The following is an 8,707-nucleotide window of genomic DNA, read 5'->3' as shown; positions in this document are numbered from 1 at the left end:
CCTCTCTCCCTCTCTCACACACACACACACACATGCAGTCACACACTCCGTCGTCAGTGGAACACACACACACACATATGTATGCCTTCCAGCAGACTTACAAATATGGACATAAACATGTAATCACAACCATGCATGTTCCAGGGCTGCTTGCAGTTTCTCACTCCTCTCCGACGTGAGGAAGAGGAGGAGGAGGAGGAGGAGGAGAGAGGGTGATGAAGGGGCGCTCGTAACAACCAGGTGGTTTTAGTTAGGATGCACTCTACCTGAGAGATTATAAGACAATAAATATGTTTTCTTGGCCTAGTAGGTTTCCATGGAATTCAACTTGGGTGGTGTTCATATATTACAGTAAAAAAAAATTTTTTTTTAAAAAGGTAGTTCACAGCAGTATTGAGTTGACATTCAGGCCAAAATGTCTCTTTCTGTGAGTTTTTTTCTCCAGTGATTTTAAATTACACTTCCATGACTCACATTAGAGCATTTTTTTAAGAAGAAAAGTCAACATTAAAACAGCAAGAGGCCAATATATACTGATGCTCGTCCCCAGTGTGAGTGCAGCTCTACAAACACTGGATCCTACAGTTGCTCTTCTATTTCACACTTCGCGTCTGGTAAATGTTGCTCTCTGAGTTTAGATCTAATGTCTGGGTTCAACATGGATCAGTAAAGAAAGCAAAAGTCATGGCTGCGTTCACTTTAGCTGAGCCCGACCTGAGTCCCTGGCGTTGTCCCCTCACTCTTATATACCTGTCAAAACCAATTCTATAACAAAAACATATGGTAGATATTATAAAACACAGGATTTAATATATGAACGGGATTTTTTTTTTTTTTATGAGAAGAACTACACGAAATGTAACGGAAACAAATGACAAAATTAAACATTTTAGATTTAAAACTTTAAAAAAAAAGAAAAACTCATCATGAGGACCCGTTAGCTAACCACATGACTTGTTTCACAGACACCATCCAAGAAATCACCCATAAAAACTGTTAAGAAAATAGCAGGCACTTTTGTAAAACACTTGGTGTGTGATTGGATGAGCCATGTGTCCATCAGAGGCTAAATTCATCCAATTAGAGCTGACGTAGAAGGCTATTCGGAAGATGAACAAAAACGTTTAGAAAAGTGTCATTCTTACCGCCATTGTTATTTTGAATGCACAGTTGCTTCCTGTCGCCGTGCCTAAACCACGCCCCTATCTCCTCCTCACAGGACATTTGGACACAAATGCCTAACTGTCCTTACAAGAGAAAGCCCGGCAACTTCACTTCTTTAATTGTGAAGTTGTGTGTACATGCATGCAAGAGTGTAACAGATTCAAAGATTCACTCGTGTATTCCGTCTGTCCCTCTCTTTCTGTCTTCAAACCCATATTGACTCATAAAGCCTCCATTGTGGAAGCCACCATCACCTCTTATCTCTGTGTCATAACAGCAGGTGCTGCCATGGCAACAGAAGGAAAACAGTGTCATCTGTCCAATCCACTCTTTGTGTTACACTGAAGCCTTAAACCTAGCTGCAGGGAGCATCTGACACAACAACGCCATCAGGTGCATCCACAACGACATATTTAGATCAGTGACCAGTATCAGGACATACCAGTGGTTCCCAGAGCTGTCAATCATCATGAACATGCAGAGGCGCCTTGGAGGAAAGTGGGCGGGATATCCTCTGGGAGCGCATGGTTGGACAGCAGGCTACAAGGCAGTGTCTGCTTATTTGATAAGAAGTCGTCCGTCAGGAAGGAAAATAAACAGCCGAGCGTGCTGCTACTATGGAGCCAGAGGAAGAGCTGTTACTGGAGCACAACACAATATTTACACTGCTGGACGGACACACATCCACAAAGACTCACACTTGCCAGTACGTATACCTGCACACGTGTAGGGGTGAACAAACACTGAGACATGTACATATACACAAACACAGAGGGGAAACAGGTGCCAGAATGAGAACAGTATTTGGAAAACACAATTTTAGTTGTACAAACAACAGAGATGGTGGTGTGGATAGAAGGGGAGGGGGCTGCACTAACATAATAGGAAACGCTTGAAAGGGCATCATTTGTTTTCATGGAGCCCAAAATCTGTAGTTTTACCTCGGAATGCAAGTACAGTATGTATAGGTGAAGTCCAGCGTATATACGGCCCTAGTTGATGTCAAGTAAATGGAATTAGAAAAGACCGGATACTTTAAAGCTGAAGTTTGTAAGTTTTGTCTCTCCCCTCTGAATTAAGAGTAATAACACAGAGGGATGCTGTAATACTTTGATGTATCTCAGAACTCAGAGTGCAGTCAGAACCGAACTTTTCCAGTTAAAGCAAACAAAAACAACGACAAATAACCACGTTATTTACGTCGAAGCCGTTAAGAATACCAGTTGATAACTAAATATGCTTATAAAGCAGCGTATCACAATATGTTAGGCAAAGTAGACTTTGTAGACTTCCTGTTTTGTTTTGTTTTTTGTTATCAGAGAGATGTAACTGTTAACTAGTTCCTCAAGAGTTTTGTCAAACCTGTATATTTGCTAATTAACTTGCTAAGTAGCTCACTAACAAACTTGCTAAGTCACTAAGGCCGCGTTTCCACTGGCTCGGGTCGGGTGGGGTTGGGTCGGTACGAGTGCGTTTCCACGTGCACTGGGTACCACATTAGCGTGGGTGGACTCACTGGTCGAGAGTTCCCCTGCATAATTTGTGTGCGACACAACAACAATGGACAACATGGAAGCAGCGTCATGCCTGTTGCTCGGTAAGCGGTTTTTGCTTAAACTAAGGGACGAAAGACAGGCAAGGCTTCAAGCGGCGAAACAGAACACCCAAGAAAAGTATAAAAGACTTTACCAAGCGATCAACCAGTATTCCGCCCAGGCCAAGGAGATACGAAGTAGATGACGTAAGCTATGTGTTTACGTCACATTTTAGTCCCCACTCGGCTCGCTCGGAACCCCAGCGGAGCAGGGACCAAAATGGTAACGGTTAGTACCGTGTTGGGGCCAGTGGAAACGGGGTCAAACCTACCCGACCTGAGCCGAAGTGAGCCATTGGAAACGAGCCCTGACATTACTCATTCAGCTCTTGAAAGTGTCCTGGCTCATGTTAAGAAATAGCTAAGCTTTCCTCAACAAAAGACAGGTGGTAAATGTTATCGCTACATAGGCTACTCCAAACATGTCACAAACCAAAAGCAGTGACCTGACATGCGCGTCCGTCCATTGTCTTTGTTTAATGCTTCTCTCTTATCTGTGTTTGTGCTACTTTTGCTTCCTCCTTCAGCTTTGTCCAAATATTTCTGGATGAAGGAAAATGCCTATTGCAAGGGAAAGTTGCCACAGAACCTGAATTTAAAGACTTCATTATATAGCCTAATGTGAAATGGAGAGATTTAGCTGTTTGGGATCAGCTTAATGAGCATTGTGTGATGCTCTATTATGTGTAATTTTTTTTTTTAATTAGGCACTGTATTGAAACTGAGGAAAAAACATGAAAAGAAAGTAGATCCAGACTCTGCAGTTCATGTATCCTTCAAGATCGTGCACTGCTTTTTAGTTTAGCCTATTTGCTCTTTTCCAAGACATGCTGTCTTGCTCAACCCACTTCTCTTGCAACCTGAGAATCTTTCAGCAGACTTGTGCAATCCATCACAACGAAGATCACAACTGCATTTATCTTTGTCACTTTTACTTTAGGTAACACTGTGCAGTATTTTCAAATTCCATGCTTCTTTGCCCAACTGACGCAACTGCCAGAACTGAATGCAGACTGTGATGAATCACACAAGTTGAGCAGATCAAGAATCTGTTGATGAATTTAGAAAAAAGAAGAAGAAAAAAGAAAGAACTGCCTGAGGGGGAGAAAAAAAATCACCCTCAGCAAAACTGTCAAGTACACATAATTAATTATGAGGCTACGAAGCCAAAACTTTAAAAACACTGATTTGGTCAGTTATTAAACAAACTAAGAGCACATTACGGCAAAATTGGTGGAATGGGTTTTTTTTAAGCATCATTCTGTCAGTCTGTCTGCCTGAACTCGCTTACAGTGAAGGAAATTATATAACATGTGACCAGATCACATGACTTACTTTTGATTTGATTGTTGTACATGTTGTTGTGTCCACCCGTGTGCAGTCTGCCTGCATGTGAGAGCGTTTGTTTGTTGAGATAATGAAGGAGGGGAGAGTCAAGGGACTGTGAGTGTCCTGACCTCCTGGTTCGGAGTCCCGCCCTCTGGCTGTGACTGACAGATAGCATCAGTGCAGCTCCTTATCAGCCCCCCTGCCCTCTGATCTTCCCCCCAGCGCAACAGAGAGAGGGGGGGGGGGGTGATATGAGGACATGCCAAGGCAAGAGGGCACAGAAAACACACAGTTGTGCACATATTTAGTGAGCAGAGGAAGAGCTGGTCTTTGCACACAGGCGGCGTTATTTCATGCATTCGTTCTCTCACTTTCTCCTGCTTTCTTGTCAAAATCTGTCATAAGTAAACTGCTGCCAGTGCACCGCTCGCGTGTGTTGTTTCTCTTGGATGCTTCTGTGTTCTGTGTCTGTAAGTCATTTGGTGAGCGTTTTGGAGGGGGTGAGATCATGCTTCGCTGCTGACACTGAACATAAAGACGCATTGAGTGAAGTGGGACCATAGGCCAAGTCTGGAGGTACGGGGGAAACAGGGATCTGTGTGTACACACACACACACACACACACACACTCCCTCTCTCAGGGCAGTGAGGGCTCCCGAGGGCCAGGGGGACTATCATTTTCCTCGTTAATTATGACCGTCTGGCAGGCTGGAAAGCAGGAAGTCGGCGAGGGAGAGATGGAGAGAGAGGAGGGATGGTAGATAGATGATAGGAGAGAGAGAAGGTTGGGGGGGTGAGAAAGTATGTCAAAATAAGGGAGGAGAGGCAAAAGCCAAGATGGATGATGGGAGGAAAGAGGGGAATGTACGGGAGAAAGGACGGGGGAGTGATAGAGAGAGACATTTCCAAATAAAAGCACATGCAGGGAGGGTTTAGATGATAAAACCAGGTGATTCATAAAAGTCTGAACTCTGATCTGCTGAAGCATTTCTTTTTCAATTTTTTAAAAGTTTTTTTTGTTTTCTCTTCCCTCCACCCACTTTCCCCTCTGGCTCCTCTGATATACAACTTACACTCCCCGACTTCAGCGTTCGTTCAACCTTCTGACCCTCTCAGCAACTCCAGTTCATGCTGCCTATAACTTAACTTTATTATTTTCTACCATCTTCCTGATGGGCCATTCTTCACCCGACTCCCCCGACAGCAAAGGGAGAGAGAGCAAAAACAAGAAGAGGTACATGTAGCAACACCCCAGACACTCTTTCAATATGAATGTTTGTTGTTCAAAGGAATACTTCATCCAGAAAGTGTATTTTGCTTTACAAGTCCTCAGAAATAAGATGTTTTCTTTCCCTCCTGCATCATTTCTTTGTGACTACAGCATGCAGAAAGAGCCAGCAATGTATATTTAGCTTGAAAGTAATGAAACTTACAGCTAACAAAAGTAAAAAAAAAAAAAGTTTTGTTCACAAACTCTGCATCATCAGGTATAATCCACTTGGTCTCTCTCCAGCCAATGATCCACTAAAAACAAACAAATAAGCAAACAACGATGAAGCAGAAGTGGATTACTGATCATAACAGCTGGATAAAGACGAAGAGGATCCTAGTGGATGATGCTTGAGAGTTAGTAAGCTAATGTTTTATGGGCACTTTTGCTGTTTTGTTGTAGTAGCTGTCGTCAGCTTATCAATCGCTGTTAGCTTCTAAATAAATATATCTGTGTGTGTGTCTCGCTCTGCATTCTGGAGAAACAAAAACAAATAAGAGCTAAAAACATTTTCATGAGATGGAGATGCCTATTTACGATTACTTGAAAGGAAAAAATAATTTGGGGGGGAAGGGGGTGAGTATTGTTTTAAAAAGTGATGTGCTATAAGACCAGTCAGGGCTGAGCAGCTATGAGCTGAGCTGAACTGAGTGAGAGGGTCTGGGATTTAACTGGCTCCAGGTCCAATTACGACTGTCTGCTGCATCTGGACACAGTTAGAGTCAGAGTCAAAACTCACACTTCGCTCCAATAGGGATATAAATTCACAAGTTTCAGACGACAGGCCAGTTAGACTTTAGACCTCAAAGAGCGGGGCGACATTTACTGCTCAGCAGTCATAACATCTGATGAAAGCTGAGAGAGGAGAAGGCTGTTTGAGACGGAGGGAGGCTGGCGTGCAGATTGTGTTCTGCATCATACCAGTTATGTTTGAGGCTTTGCTGAGGGCAAACAATTACTGTAAAAATTGTAAATGGCGAACAAAGTGTGGCATGCCTTCAAGTGCCTATTAAGTGTACAAACTTGGGCCAAGAAGGTCTGTTGTCAAGATACCAGTGCAACAAACACTGCTCGTACAAACGGGAGTCTATGTGGCAGACAAAAGTGGATTTTAATAACATCACTTTTAGCACAGCAAATACAAGATTCCCAGACCATAAAAGCTTTTTTTGGCTATTCAACTGCTCTGAGAGTGATACCTCACCCCAAACATATAATTTGATTATCAGTTACTTACCGTTATATGTAACTTGTTGCAGGAAACCAAGGATTAACAACAAAACTTTACAGAATAGCCGTTTACAAACTGTCACACACATTCTACAATATAATCTTAAGTTTTATTTTTCCAGCTTTATGCTCAGTATTTCACAAACCTTTTAACTAAGCAAGAAACAATGATAACTAAAACAAGTTCCAGTTCTTCAGTTGAAAGTGTGAGTGTGACCTTTCACGTTCAACAATTCAGGCAAATGAACGAGCCGGGAGGTGGGATTTCAACTGACTATGCAAGGAAAAGTCACTCACACATGGATACACTCCTGCTTACCTGACGTTTTGCATAGTTTCGTTGCAGCTAATATTTGGTCTCCATTTGTGTGCAGCAGCGAGTGTGTGTCTGGTGTTTTCTGAGTTGTTGATTCACCAAGAAGACATGCAGCTGGGAGAAAAAAAATCCTCCTGAATACAAGACATCCAAGAGTGAGTAAGTGACAAAAAACGTATACTTTTGGGTGAAGTATCACTTTAAAATGAACCATTGCAACTATGAAGTGTGTGAATGAACCTAATAATGGTAAAACACAGTGTCATAGCAGCAGAGGGGATGTCAGTGATGCCTTGTACAGTGTAATAAACTTACCTGGGTGATAGAGTTCAAGAAAGGACAACATAGAGTTTCTTGGTGAGGTGTTGGGCCTCCTAGAGTGGTTGGGACGGCTTCAATAAATCTTGGAATAGATTCTACAAGTCTGCAGGCTTCCTGCTGGGAGGTAGCCTTATATACAGACAGGTGACAAATTAAAAGGGAAAAAATTGTTCTTAGTAAAGCATTTGGCTGCAATGAGCTGCCAGAAGAGCTTCAATGTTCCTTAGCATAGATTTTATATGTCTGTGGAACTCTACTGGAGGGACGAACACCATTCTTCCAAAATAAATACAGTGATTCAGTGTCTTAACACATCTGCTGAAAAGTGTTCCCGATGCTACTGTAGCATCAGTTATATCACAACTGAAGCGTATTTCTTCTTTTAATGGAGAACAAAGAATGTTTTAGTGCCTCTACAGCCCAGCTTCATCGTCAGTTGGCTTATGTGATTAGTTGAGGTTACCCTGTGATGGACAGATGGTTCATCAAATCATCTGCCATGACAGTGTCTCTTCTTTATGAGGTTAGTCATCAGGTTGGTTTGTACTGACATGAGCAAAGGAGGCGGCACGGTGGTGCAGTGGTCAGCACTGTCCCTTCACAGCAAGAAGGTTCCGGGTTCGAGCCCCGGCTCCAGCATAGGATCTTTCTGTGTGAGTCTGCATGTTCTCCCTGTTCCTGTGTGGGTTCTCTCTGGTACTCCAGCTTCCTCCACAGTCCAAAGACATCAAGAGGGGACGAGGCTGATTGATACTCTAAATTGACTGTAGGTGTGACTGTGAGTGTGAATGGTTGTCTGTCTATGTGTTGGTCCTGTGATGGACTGGCGACCTGTCCAGGGTGAACCCAGCCTCTCACCTGAAGGCTGCTGGGATAGGCTCCAACCCCCCCCCCCCTTAACAGGATAAGAGTTAGAAAACGGATGGATGTAAGGATGGATGAACATGAGCAAGGTAGATTTATTCGTTTGTACACCCTCACATATGTTTTTAGTTGATCTTTACTCATGTCATAAGTTTGCTTTTATTACTGAATATTTCCGATAATGAAAGTTAACATAAATCTCAGCTATATATATATGTGTGTGTGTGTGTGTGTGTGTGTGTGTGTGTGTGTGTGTGTGTGTAAATATAGATCAAAACCAAATGGAAATTGCACAAAGACGAGGTGAAATATTAGCTCAAAGGCCTTTGCAATGTGGAAACAGCTGAAAAGGTTGAGAGGAATTCAAACATAATTGGAAATTACAGATCAGTGGATCAACATCAAATTGCAAAACTGCTGGAACAAATCAGTAAATAAAATACACTGAATGAATCTCAACAAACAAACACCATAACTGACTTGGTACAGGAACCCTCTTGCAATAAAAGTCAGTTGCGGAAAATTACATCCCGGAGTTTCCGTGGAGGTATGAGGCACCTCTGCGCAGAAAAACAACATTTAATCAGAGCAGTCACACACAGACACACACACACACACA

The 8,707-nt window shown here is 42.7% G+C and overlaps 1 long non-coding RNA gene across 1 annotated transcript; it reads left to right on the top strand.

Annotated features, from left to right (window-relative positions):
- Nucleotides 1-4,575: 4,575 nt before the first annotated feature.
- Nucleotides 4,576-7,058, top strand: LOC147241605 (uncharacterized). The gene is made up of 3 exons (XR_015111067.1): nt 4,576-4,663; nt 5,292-5,321; nt 6,962-7,058. It is a non-coding gene; the product is annotated as an uncharacterized LOC147241605 (long non-coding RNA).
- The last annotated feature ends 1,649 nt before the right edge of the window (nt 7,059-8,707 follow it).

This window comes from Aulostomus chinensis, chromosome 21 (assembly GCF_037954235.1).
Source record: "Aulostomus chinensis isolate RoL2024-O1b breed Wild chromosome 21, RoL_Achi_v1.0, whole genome shotgun sequence".
Classification (NCBI taxonomy): Eukaryota; Metazoa; Chordata; class Actinopteri; order Syngnathiformes; family Aulostomidae; genus Aulostomus; species Aulostomus chinensis.
Note: the sequence above shows the minus strand (reverse complement) of the source record. Positions and strands in the feature narration are given on the sequence as shown.